The sequence below is a fragment of the Staurois parvus genome, unplaced genomic scaffold (assembly GCF_062004578.1).
Source record: "Staurois parvus isolate SC_StPar_1 unplaced genomic scaffold, SC_StPar_1.0 ptg000217l, whole genome shotgun sequence".
NCBI lineage: Eukaryota > Metazoa > Chordata > Amphibia > Anura > Ranidae > Staurois > Staurois parvus.
Window position 1 is genome coordinate 581,086 of NW_028318013.1, and position 19,604 is coordinate 600,689.

General features: G+C 37.2%; 1 long non-coding RNA gene across 4 annotated transcripts in view; it reads right to left on the bottom strand.

Moving 5' to 3' along the window:
* Positions 1–19,162, bottom strand: part of LOC149460901 (uncharacterized) — a 147,960-nt gene extending 128,798 nt beyond the window's left edge. Inside the window, exons 1-2 of one of the 4 annotated variants that reach the window (XR_016312986.1) lie at positions 18,517–19,162; positions 15,840–15,873 (exon numbers count right to left, since the gene is read on the bottom strand). This is a non-coding gene — a long non-coding RNA (uncharacterized LOC149460901). The remainder of the gene's footprint in view (positions 1–15,839; positions 15,874–18,516) is intronic. The other 3 variants (XR_016312987.1, XR_016312989.1, XR_016312988.1) reach the window with 3 other exon arrangements.
* Positions 19,163–19,604: the final 442 nt, after the last annotated feature.

The following is a 19,604-nucleotide window of genomic DNA, read 5'->3' on the forward strand; positions in this document are numbered from 1 at the left end:
GTATGAGCCCTGGGATTTTAGGGTTTCTGCATATGAAACCCCCTACACGTGAACAGATGTACCACAGGCCATTGCGCATGCACCAGATTTTAAAGCAGGGAAAAAGACCAAATTATGGGGGACTGAAGTTCCTCTTTAAGTAGAATGCACTTGCTTTCAATGTTTCCCTCTGGTTATTAACTACCACAGCTTTTTTTCCAACATGTTCCCAGCTGGCATTCCTGCCTCAAACGCCATGCATTTTAATAGGATGTCATCAACAGGCTGACACATTTTAGAAAGCATTAAAGTGAACATAGTTTAGGCCATGTATATGTGGTGGAAGCATTGGCTAGCTGAGTTTAGAAGAGACCCTGTGTGGGACCAAACAGACCATAAAGCGAATATCTCTGGAGTGAAAAGTATCAAGTATATACCATACTTCCCAACCCTTTTACCTTTTCACAAAGCTACCAGACTAGAATAAAACTGTCCAAATTTTCAAAAAAGTTACAACTATTTTCAAATGAGCTCAATTAAATTTGCAAATTACAGAAAAATTAAAAGTGTGCCCCCTGGTGGCAGGTTGTTAAGCCAGTTCCAACATCAGAGCATACTAGGTGGCTCCAGGTACCAGTTGTCCCATGGCTGGTAATAGAGTGACTTGGGCAGGTGTGACTTGAGCCTATTAGGTGTTGCTTTTTAATCAGTTCTAACATTTTAATTTTCAAATAAAAATCCATTTTTAATATACTTTTATTTGGTATAGTTTGCTGGCAATTCTATTATCCTTAAATTATAGTTATGTGTAAAAGGAGAAATATACATATATATTTTAATGATGATGTAAAGTATGCTAACCAGTTAAGGACCTAGAACGTTGTAGAGAAAAAAAACAAAAAAAAAACAACATTTTTATATTAGACACACCTTGGCTTAGTTGGTATATGTTTGCATGCTGAAGCGTACATTCCATAGCAGACACCATCCTTGTTAGTAAAGTGCACCTATATGTGCTATATATAAATAAAACTTGTATTTGCGCTTAGTGTAAAGATATATGGTAGGAGCTGCACTCACTACACACCTGAATACAAGATGTGACAAATAAATACATATTATAAGTGCACATCCAGAAAATAATTACATAAATAAAGTCTGTAATAATAACAACACCAAAAACAGTCAAGCAAATGTGAATATAATCCACGTGGTATAGAAGATCAAGAAAAAGTGCAAATAAAGTGGAGCTTTCAACACCCATTAAGTGAAAAAATCTTGGAAGGTCAATCAAACTTCTTTTGCCTTCCACCACAAGAAACAATGGCCTTTTACCAAATATAAACACTGGATTTTCTGGATGTGCACGTATTATATGTGCTATAGCCTGTGTGCATTTTAAGTGCAAAGTAGATTCAGAGAGCATATGATTTTTATATTTTCACACGGTCAATGCTGGATTTTATGCACACCAAATCAACCACATTGTATTTACTTTTACTTTCAGTGATACAATATGCATCAAAAAAAAAAAAAAGTTTAGTTTTCGTTTTTAATAAAAAGTAATTCTATGTTACCTTTTTGTTATGGATAATTATCCCTAATTATCTTAAGTATCTACTTCTCCCTTTTGTATCATCACTGTTCATACATTGTTTTTTTTTTCATTTACATTAATTTAATTTAATTTGTTACTTTGCATGGCGTGTTTTGAACTAGCAGCATTCTTTGATTTCAAAATAAATGGGACAGATTGCAGAATAAAATCAGCACGCTATAACTTTTTTTATGTTTATAAACTAGGAAAAAAATGCATTTTTTCCTGTTTATTTTTTTTGCTTTAACTATATATAGAAAATCAAATATATATTTTAAGGCAATACTGCCAAAAGGAAGTCCCTTTTGTCCCAAAAAAACAATATATGCATCACTGCTGTTTTAGAAGTAATTTCAAAAGTTATTGCTGAATTAATAGGACTATAGTTAAAAGGTGAAGCTCGAATAGTTAAATAGAACACAAATTATTATTGTTATGCTGAGTCACACCTAAGCTTATTGTATGTATGGGATGCTCTAACAGCCAGATCTCTCTATCATAATTTGTTTAAATACACCCAGTAGATTTGGGCATTCACCCTTACCTTTCTGTGTTCCATCACCTTTTGTATTCTCCACAATAAAAAATATATTAAAACATCCAAAAAGGGTAAGTGGCACTCTTCCATAATGGCCCCTGCAGGTTTTTAGACCCTGGAACAGAAGTGCCAATATATCACTAACTCCAGGAAAAAACTAAAAACTTCATAAAAGGTCACTTAACTCTTCAGCATTACCAAAAAAATGAAATATCAGTTTTGCATGGACTGTTCCTTTAACTGATCACTCAAACTATGTTTCAGAGATCAACCACTGAGCAAAGCTGTACTTAACCACGTAAAGGCATGTGTTCAGGGAAGCATGAGTCAGCAAGCCTTTTTCCCGAGAAAGAAACACTGCTCACATTAGCTCAAATTTAGTTTACCAAGCCCTGTAGTTAACTGCATTCGGATTTTTAAAATATAGAAATATGTCAGCTATGATTTTGCAAAAAAAAAAAAAAAAAGCAGTTCACAGCTGGTACAAATAGGAACTACATGCTGTTTGCAAAATGCAAAATTCTTGCTAATGCGAGTGCAGGTCACAAACGATCTTAGCAATGTCTTTCAGCTTAATTTAGAAATGCTGCAAGACATATTTCTCAACGTGTGGCTGACTTTCCAGGAAAATCCAGCAGGAGGGGACAGAAAACCCTGTTAGTATTCCTGTACTGAGGCCCTCTTTTTCCTTCACATGCACATACACGTCCTAGGCCATAATCGAGATAACAAAATAGTACAGCTTACACTTAACCTAAAAGGAGAAGAAATAATTCACACAACTTTTCAGGATTGTTAACACACAAGTAAACAGCTAGTCTGTGTGTTCACTTAGCAAGTATATAGTGACAGCAAAGATTATGCTAGCACAGTAGCAAAGACTTCAACTGACAGATTCATTAATGGTCAGTTAAACACTTCGATCAATGGATTTATTACAGATAAAGTGTGTTCAAAGTTCTTCCATCTGCTTTCTACATTTCTTTCAGGTTTTCCCTTCACTTGTCTGTTACAAATAATTACCCGTTCATATCACTAGTAAATATTGAAAGTTCCACACTGTAAGAAATGCTTTTTTATTGTATTTTCATTCATACGAGAGGTTTATAGGTGTTTAAGAGATTAAAAAAAAAAAAAAAAAAAAAAAGGATTTACTTAAATGAAAGTTACCTTAAGAATCACTACAGAATTCAAAGTGTCAAATTTAAAGCGGATATTGTGCAGGAGTATACATATTTATATATGCATGTGACGTATTAAGCAACCCAAGCCAAATAAATTACTCCAATAGTTCAAATGATGTGCAACACACAAAACTCTTGTTACAGCCTTTTCAGTTATAACAATATTGCGATCTTAAAAATTATAAACACATATCAAGAAATGTAAAAGTATTTCTTGTTCAAAAATCTTATTGAAGAAACACAGAAGTGTACAGGCGTTATCAGAGCATATATTGGATTGCATTCCGTTGTTGTAAACTACATTATTTGTGAGTAACTGGGATATACAATTGGTGATATTACAACATAGACAATGTAATAGAGCATGTTATAGCTAATGTAATATTCCTGAGATCCCTGTCATACTGGGAAATTTAAATTTATTTCAAGACTTTTTAGGTAGTATCAGGACTTACTTATCTCATTTATTTAATTAACAGAAACAGCATTCAATAAAAAGTACTTAGTCCTGATGAAAGGAATTGGCTAGAGAGATGTCCTGATACAACTACGACTCAAAAGAGAAGCCAAAAACTTAAGACACCCTGTAGATAAAACATTTCCATCTAATCCAATTTTTGCCTGTAATGCCATATAATAGCTGTAAATTTTAGAATTAAGTGGTTAGTGGTAAAGCCAATGTTCATAACACTATTTTATGTTGCATAAACCTAATGTAAGCCACAATGACATTAAAAGGCAATATGTAATACTGCCAAATGTTTCAATAAAAAGGACATTTTTTTTTTAATCTTGCTATTTTCTTGGGATGCCAGATTTAGCGATTTACATTATGTGGAAATTGAATCAATTCATGTGTGTTTCAGTTTAGCCAAAGGAAACCTTGTAATCTGTTTTTAGGCCTCTAACTGGCTTAAAGTGGCTGGGGGTTCCTGTTCCAAAATGCTAATTCTTACCTGTTGTAAACCATAACAGCCAATCAAAATCCAACCATCTAAATATTTTTACTTGTATTACACACACACACACACAAAGAAAATGCAAAAGGGACATGGAGAATGGTCAGGATCATGAAGTAATGTTAATGATTCCAAGTTAGGTGTTATTCAAGCAGCAAATTTCACCACAAAATATAGACAAATAAGCGTAGTTGCTGTAAATGTCCTTTCTGAGTTAAGTGACTATGCTCAATAAATGGGCCACCATCTAGATTACAGGTCATCAGTCGTTGAGACCACCTTAAACTAGTTAGGCAATCAAAGAGTCCATTCTTAATAATTGCTCTCTCTATAGATTTGTGTCCACGACAAATATAAAATGTTACAGATGCATTTCAGTTTTAGACCCTCTGCCACAGCTATAGACAGGGAAACTTATAAATCCAAAACCTGTCAATAAAAGGCTTGGTGTCACCACAGGAGCAAAAAGCCCATAACAGCACTTGCATTGGTTATGGTTTAAAGGCCTAATTCTCTGTACTCCTCAAAATAAGCCTCCACCCTCTGAATAATGCCCCATTTCCCCTTTTCTGCCCCTCCTAAACATGTAGAACCAGATAAGATATGGTGCCGCTTAGCATCATCCAGAAGTATTGTTGCAAAAAGTGAATCTGCTATTGCATCTAACAGCCCCTTGCCCAGATTAACAATGCTGCTGTTCAGAAGGGGCTCCTCTATCCCGAGTGGAGGCACTTTAATACAGGACGTGTGTCACTGACCAGATCACCAGGTGAAAGGGCAAGGGAAAAAGAACCTAAAAAGAAAACTAATGCAGCTACTACATCTAATGAATGGTAAACTGCAATATAATGAATCTTTGGTTTTGGCTTTAATGCTGCTTTAAAGACCTTTGCACAAAGTAGAGTATACTGTATATCTTAACCGAGGCATATTAAAGCACATTTCTACTTTTATAATTCAATTTGAGAAAACTTCACTCTATGTTTGTTATGCGTTTCCATGCTTACAGCATGCCTTAAAAATGTTTTTATAAAGGAATTCTTACCTTTTAGATGCATCTCATGAGGAGGCTACACCGGCTATACATGGATCAAAATTCGTCTGGTTCAGCAGTGATCGGCAGAATTTCAATCAAAGCTGATCCATCTGTTGGTATTTTTCTGCTCAATCAGTACCGCAGGCTACAGCCGGCAGCTCTGATCAATGTGTTCTGCCTGCAAAGAGTTTTCCCTCTGTCATAATACAATAACTCAGCGGGGAAGATTCCCCTATCCACACCAAGTGTGTGGATGGGGGAATCGGGTCATTTTTTTTTTTTTTTACTTGTTCAACCCGTTGGTTGAATGGAAAAAAAAAAAAAAAAAAATAATGATTACTTTATGGGTTGCTTTAGCATTAAAATTGTCCCAAGGTCTGTCCTGCATACAATGCAGGAGGTCTTATTTTAATTTTAACCCTTTGTTAGGACACACCCTTTGCACAGAACAGAAAGGGTTAATTACAGCAAACACTGCTGCCCAGCCCCCTATTTTTCGTTGCTGGAGGATCCAGAATAGATCATAAAAAAAAGGTAAGCTGCAATTTTTACATATTTTTGTTAAAATTTTCTTTTATGTTGTGCTATGCGAATGTAACAAATATAAAAAGGTGTTTTCCCAGTTTGGCTGCAAAAATGGAAATACACACTTGAATGCCTTTTTTTAAGTCCTATAGACATATAATGGTGAACTCAAGCTGTATCGTACCGAGGTTAGTGATACAGGTTCACCAGGAGATATTTCTCCATGTGGTAAGTGAACAGCTTACCAAAGAATAATTCATATTCTATATAAAACAGATAACTGCAAGTATCTTTAATCATATAAAAGACATAAGACTGTTAGGAAAATATCTGCATGTTACTTGGGGGTACTCACTCCAAAGGCTACTTGATAAGGACTGACATTTTGCTGGGGAAGAATAACAAAATGAAGAAACAACAGTGTCACACATGCACCATGCTGTCTAACTGAGCACCACATCAAATGAATGTAGACTGTGCATGCCAACATACCGCATGTTATAACAGAGATAAATGCCTAGTACTATACATACAGTAAAGCAAATCTACACACCAATTGTGAAAGCACTTCTAAAAAAAAAGTTGACTACTTGCGAGAGTGCTTCTTTTCTATACATTCCTTTCTCAAAGTCCTTCCTACAGAGGTAACAGAAGCTAAGCCTAAATACAGGAGCTATAGGTGTTGCTTTACTCAATGATATTGTAAAGTGAATACTAGGAAATAAAGCAAAACTGAAGATTATAGACTATTAATCATTTGGAGCTAAAATACTTTAGCATTTTATTAAAAGATTTAATTTAGGAGTTCATACATTTTATTTAAAAAGATTCCCACAGTTCTATTGAAATTAAAAGCTGCTTGTTCACCATCAGCCATGAACCATACATTCTAAATTTAAATCTAGGTAATTGCACTTTTGTCATATTCAGCAAATTATTGCGTGTAGTCTCCAACAAGGAACACTGGCGTGCCACTGTCATTAATATTCAGATTCTGGTAATGTCAGTGGCCCAACTAATGGTTTAGCGAGTAGCCTTACATATTAAGTACAATACAGTATTTATATTTGTTCCTACCTTTACCACTGTTTTAACGAATGTTAAACCACTGCCAATCTGAACTTAAATATGCTTAAATCTAATAAATATCCTCAAACTCTAGCCAGGCCCAGATCAACTATGCAGGTTAAAAAAAATAAAATAAATAAAATTACACACACACACACACACTGGACAAGTGACAAAAAAGTGTCAAGATTGAGAATATTTTAGGTGCCCAATAGTTAGTTAGTTAGGACAATAATACCCATAGATATTTTAAATTCAAAATCAAGGTAAAGGAAACAAAAAAAATAAAAAAAATCTTTGCATACCACACCTTGAATTATTTTACACGGTATGATTGTAGAAGAGCATATCACTTTTTACAATTAGTTCACAATCTTACATAGATACAACTAAAGCATGTGCAAATCAATACCAAAATGTTAAATGTAGAGTAGCAGAATTTGGTTGGATATTCTAAGAATAATCACGGAGATGTGAGAAATGGGCATATACCCATTACTTTATCTTCTCTTACATTCTCAAGTAAATCCATTCATTACAATGGTTACATCTATGTTATCTGAGAATACTGTCTATATGTACTAATAAATATATTATAGCTTAAGTCAAAGTGTAACATTAACCAATACAAAAATGAGAAAAATATTACAGCAGCAAAATAGGTTTTCATTTAACTTGCAGATCAAATATCCAATAATATAATAAGCAGAGTACTAGAAAGAAAAATCTAGTCCAGTAAAGGCCATACCTAAGCTCCCAGTTCCGTCCAATTGCTGCAGCCATTATAAAGCCAAATGAATGTCATGTTTTCCTACTTGGCTCTCCATATTGTCACAAACACAACTGAGGAGTTAAGCTGAGAGAGACTGATATCCATTACAGCCTTGTTGCAGGGGAAGGTGACTAAATATCCTGAAGGAAAATTTCCCCACTGGAGTCTCCAAGAGATATCAACTGGTGCGTGAATCACTAACATTGCCTGCCCAAAACTAAAAAATTGGTGAAACTGCCCTTTAAACTGTGCATGCACTAGACCTCGTCTGCTAAACAGATGTGTAGACTCATTGTTAGGGAATGTCCTGCAACACATACCCAAAGATGTAACAGCAACAATTACACATAAACTTAAAGTCTAGTGTGGATGGTAACCAAAAGAGTGCTGCATGCTAACCAAATAAATGTGGAAAGTTTATATATCAACCTTGCATAGGAGCTGAAAATTTCAAGTTGGGCTTTCAGTGGGACCACCGCTGTTCTTAAAAAGTTGCCAAAGAGCAGGAGGCAGTGATCTAAACTCCTGTCTCCAATCTCTCTGGGTTTCTTAAAAACTGCAGATCTTACGTTCTCATATCGAAAGTACTGGTAGTTCAATTATAAGAAGAAAGGAAAGGCAAGAATTGAAACCAGTTAATGAACTTCTAAAACTAGTCAACAACCACTGCAACATTGGTAAAGTAAGACCACCCAGTCAATGTGCCTAAACACGGAGTTCTCTCAAATCCATTGTACCTACAGTTAATAGAGGTCCTTACATGCGAAATAGGAGGGTGCTTCCTATGCATACCCTGTGAAAATAATGACAAACCCAAAACTGTGTGCAGACAATAGTGCTAAACACAGTGCCATCCTCATTTCACCCAAAATGCATAAATCAGTAACAAGAATGTTTAGATTTAAATCTTATATCTGTGCTAAGCAGCCAGAAAAAGTGACACCTTTGACATAACACACAACTAAAAAAGGAGAGTAGAGTTTTCATAATCCTCCTCTAGAAGGTCTTTGTAATACTTCTAATAAGGCCCTATTGTAAATGGTTAAGTCTTAAACAGTCTGGGTTCAGAACAGAAATACACATCTGTGATGCAAAGGTATAGGGTCTCTATACAGACCTGCAGCTTAACTGTCCAGAGTTAAGTTTCATACAATCTCCATATTTCTTACTGTACTGAAGTTAACTTTCCAAAAAGTGGATACACTAATGTAGAAGAAGATGATACTCTTTAGTAAGACACCAAACAGGGCTATATCACAAAAATGTAGATGCACCCATGATAGCTGGCATTGAGGGCGTCAAAGGGAGAAAAATACAATTCTCTTCAGCACTTCTACCGTCCACCCCTTGAACCGTCTGATTGGAGAGGATCCCGCAGTTCCAATTCCACCCAATGACAAGAAAACCCATTGCAGATGGCAACTACAACTCTCATTTTATCACTGAAATTATTATTAATTTATGAAGGAATACTAAAAGTCACGTAAGAGGGCAGGTGACTCTGTCATATCAAATTGGACTTACTCTGAAAACAATTCATACTTTGCACAGGACCAGGAGAACTCTGTTAAAGTATTTTTCACCTTTGAAACCTTTTTTTTTATTTTACTTTTTATTTTTTATTTAAATATCATTAAACTGTATCTCTGAATGCCATTACTAAAAATTAAGAACTTTGCCGTTGTAAAGAGATACCATTGTGTAAAAACACATTCCTGTCTGGGTGTGGCAACCTATGATACATTTTTTTAAAGGTTGGAATTGAAACAACGGATGCTGTGAATGGTGCATGATTCCATTAAAAATACAGGTGGTGAGGGCTAGTGTGTGTGTGTGTGTGTGTGTGTAAAGGGTAAACTGATCAGTTAACCTGTCCCAGTGACAATCAATTAAATCTGCTGATACTTATATTGTTGTCCTGAGAGCTGGGAAATCCCTGCACAGGGTGAGGCTGAGGGTGTTATTGTCACATTCTGGTTGGCAGCAAAATGGGTTAAATCTATTTAAAGAATTAGTGTTACATTCTGGTTGAGGAGGCTGTGGGATACTTCTGTTTAGAGCATTAGAGTCATATCTGGTTGATAGCTTGTTGGGATTGTTCTGCTTCGAGCATGGGTGTCAAACTGGTGGCCCTCCACCTGTTGCCAAACTACAAGTCCCATTAGGCATTGCAAGATTGGCAGTTACAAGCATGACTACCAAAGGCAGAGGCATAATGGAACTTGTAGTTTCGCAACAGCTGGGAGGGCCACCAGTTTGACACCCTTGACTTAGAGCATTAGTGCATGAACAAAGTAACTAACCATACACTAAAGGATTGCAGCCTCTGTGCAAGCAGTTTTTTTTTTTTAGAGATAAACTGGTGAATAATAATCAATTTAGAGACACAGCAACCATTCCCTTCCTTTCTTTTTTTTCTTACCTTTTATTTTGCATTTATGCCTGGCCTAGGAGAGTAGAAGAGAATGAACATAGATGATCTGACAAATGTGTTGTAAGGCAGACTGAAACTGGTGGCAAACCAAAGGAGGAACGGATTTGTGATTTACACGACAAATATATCTAGGCACAGCAGATCCTGGTGAAGCCTGCAACAGAAGGGGCTCCATCTAAGGTACAATGGTTTTAGTAAAGCCCAGCAAGGTGTGAGTAAAAGGACTAAACCAATGTGTTGACAAAATGAAACCTCCAGTCCACAACCTGAGCATGGGAGAACTAGACGGTCTCCAACCTCAATCTTCCTCAGCTACAGGAAGCATTGTAATGAATAATTGCTCTGGATCATATGGCATACCTACAGTTTCTTAAGCACCAGGCTGAAAGAGGTTGCAGAGCAGCAGGGGGAGAGGGAAGCTGGTATCTGATGCCAGGGTTAACACAAAACCCTAGCGCCCTTCGTAGAATTGCTGATCAAGAAGAATGATTATTATGAGACCATACAAAGGATGCTATAATAATGAAGTATCAATTGGCCCTAGAACTCCATCACAATAATTTCAGGTAATTGCAGAAAGGACCTGCAGACTCTTACACTAATATAATAAGCTGCCATCATACCACATTCCTGCAGTAGACTAACGAACTGAAAAAAAGATTACTTTGAGTTCCTGGAGGACCTCATCATCCAGGATCGACTTCTACAGAGTTGTCCCACAGAAGTTTGGCAGTTTGTGTTGAAGTGCAAGCTTGAGTCTTTTAAAGTGGCAGCAGCATTAGTAAATGCATACAATTGGGTGTCTGACCACTGCATGGCTCCCACTAGTTGCTGAACAGAAGATAAAAAACAGCAACCCCTGCTATATCTGTGAGCCAAGCCTCCAATCAACTAGCACCTGGTGTTTCTCTTAACGAGCCAGCATCAGGTGATACACGTGCTAAATCTATAGTAAGATTGCAAGGGGCAACAAATACCAAAATGTATAGCCTGTCATGGGCAACCAAACCTTTACTGGCTTTTGCAGAAAAAGTACGTTGTCCCAGGTAAATGACTTACTTTCACTAGAGGTGGGGGAATCCACTCACGTGTACTCCATGAATGGGTTTTCATTGGCTGAGAGCAAGGAGTTGGGAGGAGAGTGGCCAGAGTCTCGGCTGGCTCTACTAGGCCCAGACATGGGGATTCTCTCATAATATGTGCCTTTTGATGACACCCAAGATTTACCCACCGGACCCTCTGGAAATACTAAGTGTAAAGATGTGGATGTGAAATCTGAGCAACTTGGGAAGGGACAAAAAAGGAAGGAAATGGGTTGGAAGAGGGACAGAAACTAAAAAGTTTTACTGAGACAACAGCAAGCTGTATAAGGGGGATCTGCCCATCGAAGGCAGTGAGGCAGAAATGGTCAAAAGGCTGTTTGCTGTACCAAACAAATGCTTTGCTGGGAATCTTTACGAGAGTGTGATTCCCTGCAGAGCTCCTGGGCCTGGAGTTTGTGCTCAACCTGATGCAGAATCTCCATACGAAGAGGACATATAATGCGACTAGATCTTACTACCCACAAAAGTGCAGTCTGTATGCAAATGCAGAGAATGTTTTTGAATTTGCAGGGAAGGGACTGGGAATGCTTCATCTGATTTTTCACCATTTGAACTCGTACATGGGAGGTGAGTGAGAAGAACCTTAGACCTAATGTGAAAGACCCAGGAGGGCAAGATTGCTATTTCTGAGGTATCTTTGGTGGATTATGTAAGGAGGAATATGATATAGGCCAAGAAAAAGATCTAGTATGACTGCAATGCCAGAGAGGGTATATACAATGTTGGTCAGAGGGTGTATTTCCTACTGCAGTTGCAGCAGAACAAACTGCACTTATGAGACAAGTTTTGGAGAAAGAAGTAAAAGACAGAAAGTTTTCCCATGTAAACATGCTAAATACACACCATGAACAAACAGCATCTGTAATGTCAATTTGCAGCGGACCTGAACAGGAAGAGGCAGACCCACTATTAGCTAACACTTGGGAATTGGGAGCAAACGTATTCACACCTCGTTTACACACAGGAAGCTCAGCTGCTGGAACCGCTCTTAGCACAAAGTGACCTTTTTTGCTGAGCAATCAGGGAAGGCGCATCATACAGTTTGCAATGTAGATGGAGGAGCACATCCTGCCACCAAAAAGTGTTCCCATGAACGAAAAGGGGGATTGAGGAGATGCTGCAGAGTCCTTCAGAAGTCTTACAATTCCTGAACGTTCTGATCCCCAAACAAAATAAGAAGACCAGGTTCTGGGAGGACTACAGAATTCGGAATGTAATCACTACTGTTGATGCCTACCCAGTGCCTAAAATTCATGGGTTTCAGAACAGAATGGAGGTCTCTTGCTATCATGAACCTGAACAAAATATATAAGAGAATTCCTCTAGCGCCCTAGCTCCAGGATGTATAAATAAGCCCTTTATACACATTCAAATGTATACCACAGCATGTGTGAGAAGCCACACACAGGGGCGGACTGACCATTTGGAAACTCGGGCACTGCCAGAGGGCCCGGGGTCAGTAGGGGGCCCATGAGATGCCCCTGGTACCTTTTTCATAGGCTTTTTTGAGTTTGGGCAAGGACACAGGGGCCCCATGATCCCCTATTGCCCGGGGGCCCCATGAATTGTCAGTCCGCCCCTGCACATACATGAATATAAAGGGAGGCATACACATTCAGATCAAGCTTGCAATTACTGGGTCAATATTGCTTAAACTAATAGAGTCTAGGGAGACAACCATTGTTGTTGCCATCAGGCTTTAAACATTGGCTTTATCCTATTCAGTAGCTCTTTTTCCTTGTCTATTTATTACCTATCACCTGCACAGGACGTGAGAAGAAAATTCCCAGGAGGGCAAACTTATAAAAGTAGAAACCAGACGAGGTTCTAACTATTTCATTGTTTATTGTAATCCATCTCCCTGTTGGAGGAGATATGCCTTCATATGCAATTCTGTTTTATGTTATGGGCTTCCACCTGAAGCTTTTCACATATGGTTTGGTTTCTGACAGACATCCAGTAAATAATATCATCCTTTCCACCTCTTCGATATTTTCCGCAGTTGAGTGTGAAACAGATCTGTGAAAAGTGTCCGAGCTCAAAGAGACTAAAAGGTGTATCACAGAGATGGACGACACCTAAAAAGGTGCTTTACTTGGTGTATTGTTAACCAAACCAGTTCTTTCTTTATGTCCATAGAATTTCATCCAATCATAGAATATCTATTTGCATTTCACCACATGAAATTGTTAGAAAGCAGTGATATTGGTGAAGTATGTAAACTCTTGGCAGTTCTAAGCAAACATGACACCTGCAGTGCTATGTAGTGGCTGATCAAAGTAAAACACATCTTAATGGGCTAGCAAAAGAACATTTGTATGCATGAATTCTCAGGACATATTGGTAGCAGTAAAATCCATAGTAAATGGTATATATATGAACTCATATTACAAAAAGCTTATAAAACAAGTCAGAGCACAATGAAAACTAAATTTATTTATTTTTTTAAAAAGAAGCATATTATAGTAATTTCCTCCTCATTGCATCTCTATCTGGCCTAAATTAATTTTCCTATAGGATTTCAGCAGACATATGCATTCTTAGACAACAAAAAAGGGACAACCTCAATTCTGCAGACCTGTTACTTGTATCAACTCTGTGTCCCAAAACACAATAGACAACTGGCAGTTTAGTAATAGAATGTAAAAGGTTTGTACAAGCTTAGCTATTCTGCTTTGATTAAAAATGACCTTAGACGTTAGGCAGAGGTGTTTATATAGGCAATAGGCAATTTTTTAAAAATCTATCTGATGCGTCATACTGAAGTGACAAGACAGGGGTCTCCCAAATGACTCAAATGTAACAAAGCTCATACCTCAGTCTCAACACTACTTCTGAATCTTGTGACATTTTTTGAAAATAATAAATTGTTAACTCACAAGGGTCAGTTGGTATGAAAAGTAAAGATTGGTTCTGGTTTTACAAAAAGGTAATGGGGGCCCAATGGGAGTTTTTTTTTTTTAACCTGGGCCCTCTTATGCCTAAGGTGGCCCTGCCATGCAGAAGTCTTGAGGGCTACACTGACCACACACATCTTTGTTAGATATCATTACTCTTTACAAACAAGGCCATGACATCCTTGCTCTCAATGCCATAATATCCAACATTTTCCTATCAAATCTTTGTGGTGACCATATGTAAAATGATTATGATTATCTCTAACAACTCTGAAGGATAGTCCTCTGTCGCTTAACATTTGATTTACAAAACTATACATGCATGTTCGCTGACTGCAAATAATTGCACAATCGGTCCACACATACGACAACATGCTTATACCCATGGAGGACTATCTCAATGGATTTTATGTAAAATGTACCAACACAGGATACAAAAAGCTTAAGATACAGCTAGATTTAAGAGAATATTGAAGTTGGAACTAACAAGCGTTATAAAAACTTTACAAAGGCCCACTTTTTGTTTTAATTTTGTGCATCACATTTTTCCTTCAGACGCATCATATGCAAGTTTTTCAATGTATGTGACCGATCTAGTCATGTAATATTGCAGTTTACCGGCATCACATGCCTTTTCTTCAATTACACACACCCAATCGACTTGAAGGAGTGACCAAAATACTATGCTGTATTGGTACCTTTACTTAAAAGTTAACTGCGTCTGCTATGCTAATAAAAGATCTCAAAAACAACTATATTATATTGACTATATTAGTGCTACACTAAGGTCGGCCTACAGTTTTGCCATTTGATAACTACAATGTAAATGTAAAAATAGTATCCAACTGCAATTAATGCAAGATTTAAAAGTAGGACACATAAAATAAAGAAGGTAGTTTAGGCTTTTCAATTCAATAGCATGTTATGTAGGAATTTCCAATCAGAAGGACGTTCATTCATTTATTTTATTTCTTGTTTTTTTAGTTTTCGTTTTGCAATGAAGAACACATTTAATTTTGCAAACACACCTTTGAAAATCTTTAGTTACTGAACAGAAGTATTAAAGCCTCCTATCTGTCTTGTGTTATGCACACAAGCAAAGATGCAATATTAATTAGTGCTCTCACTTACAAACACAAGTGTTAAAAACGCCACAAGCTGTTCTGTTACAGTAAATAACAGCTCAACGAAATCTGATCCTTTGCAAGACTTTCTTGTCTCCAAAAATGTACTTTAAAATTCTTTGCCTGAACAGTAAGTCAGTTTTGATGTTCAGGTTAACCCCTGACACACTGGAACAACAACATTTATAACTTATACATGGTCAAGTCAACTTACATTTAATCTATTGATAGTATATTTTAAAATATGAAGACAGCTGCATATGAAATGCATTAACGTCTATATTTGCGCAGTTTCTCAGAACAGGCCATAAATCTTCACAGAGATAGACTATAGCAAGCAGAAAAAAATTAAGACAACGGGGATGGGTACAGAGAACACCTGACTAATATATGGCAGCATCACCATGAGTTTATTTTGGGTTTTATTTATATTTTTACAAAAAAAAATCATAGAACAAAACAAAAAAAAAACCCACAAATTTAAGTTTACTTTGTTTAAGTTTACCATAGTAATCCTTAAATAATAACCTAACAAAATGATGCAAGTATTTACAATTATGTATATTTTTACTTATTTCTAGCTCCCAATTGAAAATAAAACTGCTTAGATATTAATAACTTACCAGTTTCAGGCAGCCACTCATTTTACTTTGCGTTCTTGAGAGTTATTGAAAAAGAAAAAAAAAAAAAATATATAACCAATAACCCAATCAAATCACAATATTTTGTTTTAAGAATTGTTACATTTGTTTGACATTGTAATAACTACATATAAATAATGAAAGCAACACTGAAAGATATATGTAGGCCTGAAGGTAATATAAAGAAAAATGTTACGCAAGTCGGACAGGAAAATATATGTTACATTACTAAAATAAATGACTTAGACTCTTGCTACTGTTTTGGCATCACAGTTCTAAGAAACAATTAACATTTTAATGTAAATGCAAATAAAATATTTATAAATGCATTTAGGCCTTTATCAAGAAAAATCACAAAAAGGTGACCTTTACATTTGACTATATCTTGCACATTTTTAAAAATCAATTTTCAAAAAATCTTAAAACATACAAGAATGCTGATATTTCCAGTGATCTGTACAAAAATTCCTGAGTAATAAAAAGAAAGGGTTATTTATTTGTAGAAATTAGTGGCACCCAAAAGCGGGACTTTGCGGGCCAGTTGGATAAAACATTAACTCATCTCGCTCCCAAAATCCCGAATCTGAAGCCACATTGACTTTAGTAGTGACTTATTCACTAGAGGGCCAGACAGATGATAACAGAATTCTCCAAAAACCATTGTTTCGAAAGTATATTAGAAGCCAAGAACTTCCTATACACCCAAACTATAAAGTAATATATGTGCTTTTATATATACATATATGCACACACAGACATACGCCCATACTTTTTTTTCCCAACTGAAACAAATCTGTATCATAGAAAGGAATGCAATTTCAAATGCAAAGCTGATATGTTAACTCTTTCAGAGGCTGGAGAACAGAGTTCAACAGTTCACCAAAGACCATCAGCCACTTATCACGTGTCTCAGCAACAAAAGCGTATTAATAACATACAGAGACGTTAATGTTAGAAGAAGAGACGTACGATTCAAGCTCTTTCCAAATGTAGCTGTCATCCCTTATTTTGTTAGCTTTGGCTTGGCTCATGGATTGCAGGCGCCTCGGCCCCGACCCAAAAAAAAAAGGACCAACTGGTAGAATAATTGGTTGATATGGAATGTATAGCAAATTGTTTCCTTTTTTACAGCTTCATTTTGTCATCATTACCATAAAACTTTAAGTCTTATAAAATATCTGCAATTTAAGATGCACTTGCAAAAGGATCTTCTATTCATGATAACTTTATAAAGGTTTGTAAAAGAATCAATCACCAAATGAGAAGTGCATATAGATACTTTTTAATGACCCACTGCTGCCTATGAGCATTATTAAAGTTTTCTGCAGAGTTTTCCTTTTTGGGGATAAAAAGCAATAATGACAGATACATATATTTGCCATATGTATATAATTTCATTCCCAAAAAGCTGCAGAATCAATAGGCTTTTTATTATTCCACGGACGCTTGCAGATCAAAAGTAGTTCGGCAAGATTTATTTTTCATTTATAAGAGAATGCGCACCTTTGAGGTAGTATTACAAATACTCAGCTTTTGCCTTGCATTTAGTTATTGGGAATGCAATGTGACAGATGGGTGTGTAACACTCCACAGTGATAGAAAGGATAATAGCAAAATCACAAAAAGTGTCCAAAATACAGTTAAAGTTATATTTTATTATGCATACATGTGAATACACAAAGACGCTTGTATTGACAAACTTGTATTAGTCACAGTATTACAGTAACAGTGCTAGTACTGTCTAGTACCTGATAAGACGGGGTACAACAGAGGCCTTTAACTTCTATGCTGATAAGTGTCATACAGCAAAGACCTTTAAATTCTGCAGATCACAAGACACTTTTTACATAAGTTTTATGACACCAGTTTTGCCACTTTAATTTTCTTTAATTGAATGTTCATATCGCAGCGGAATTCTCTGCCTACAAAAACGCATAATATGACATAATCAGATTGTTTTGAGTTATGTAATCTTATGTAATGATGTGCTTACAGTCTTCACTTTCAAAAGAACCCAGAAAAAAAAGCAGACATTAGTGCAGAAGGACAGCACTGAGTGCTGGTGGGTGTGTCCCTTCATTTGAAATGTGCACAAACCCCCCTACATTTTTTTGAAAGTTAACTGTTAACCAGCACAAGAGCTATCGCTCTATATGCACTTTTTTCCCCCCAAATCTAGAGAGGTTTACAATGCACAATAGAGCCCAGCAGCCCAAGGTACAGGTACATTAAAAATCACAAGAGGCAGCAGGAATAAATCAGCTGAGATCTGTTGCTTTAGCAGGCAGTCTGTACAATAGCAGACTGCAGCTAAATGTCAGACGCTGTCTATGGCAAGGTCCCCTGGGACTAAAGGTGCTTACACTGTTGTCTCTGTGCAATAAACTGGGGGGTGATCTATTAAAAAAAAAACCCAGTAAGCCAGAGCCCAGACAGGCTACAGCAAATCTGCAAAGCTGACATGTTAAGCTGATCATTAGCTAGGAATGATTTCCTATGTAGGTCTACCTAGCTGTCAGAATCCCAACACCTGCAGATCAGGCTATCCTGGATCTGATCACACCATGGCACTGGCTTTTTAAACATGCTAAGCACAGGCTGGGGTAGAGCTGCAGTCTGTCTTATTTATAGAAATCAGGACAAAAGGAAGGGAACTTACAGTGTGTAGAGATCCAAGGGAGAGCACGAGCTGCAGATCTCCCCTGCCTTGTAATTCCTATAGCTGGGGAAGGTCGATCCTCCAAGCCCCAGCTCCTTCCCTTAGCGAATCCTGACTCATTACATAAAGATCACATTGCCAGGCTTCTGTAACATTTCTTCATCATCATCATGGTCACGCCACAGAGGCCAGATCAGGGGTGAGAAAAAAAATCCAGTAGTGGCTGCAGAGGCGATCCAAAAAAAAAAAAAAAAAGTAGATTCAGCTTAAGTCACACATTCATTTCCCCACAAGTGCCCTTTAATTGCATTCATCTTTCTGCAACAATGTTGCAAATCATGCTGTTGATCCAAAAGCAGATTAAGAAAGGCTCAGAGTTTGCTGCACACCCACAGAAAAAAAATATCCTTTCACCGGTTCTGAATATGGAGCTGTACTGAAGTCCAGATCCTCTGAAAATTATTTTCCTAGAAACTACCTCCAAATATAGTAACAGGGAAGGGGCATTCCTAGAAATTCGGGAGACGTCAGAGAGAGGCTGCTGTCGTTCTCCCCGGCCTCCTGAAGGGGGCCCCGGCGTGCAGCCTGGAGAGGAGAGCGCTGAGAAGCAGCCCATTGCAGAGAGAGAAGGAGAGAGAGAGCTCAGCATACCTTTCCTATCAGATAATAGTCCCACACACAGGAGGGAAAACTACTTCAACCTGCAGTGTGCTCATTACATCCGGGACAGTCATGTGAAAAAGCCAATAGGCTCTGCACACTCCTCTTCTCAGCTCTATTGACCATTCACAGACTTATGACAGTCAGCAGCCCCAAAGCTCCACTATGAAAACTTGGCTAAGAGCAGAACTACTTGTTATATTCTCTGCTGCAGTCACTTTCCTCAACACACATCTGGGGATTTATTACCTCTTTATACCTAAGGCTGCCCATACACTATACAATTTCCTTTAGATTTATCTTAAACTATGTAGTACAAGGGCCTGCCTAACTGGATACAATTGAAAGTGTTGTTCAGGTTTGACCTATTATATGGTTTCTGGTAAGTCTAAAGCAATTTTCCAAAGACAGTTGTATAGTGTATGGCC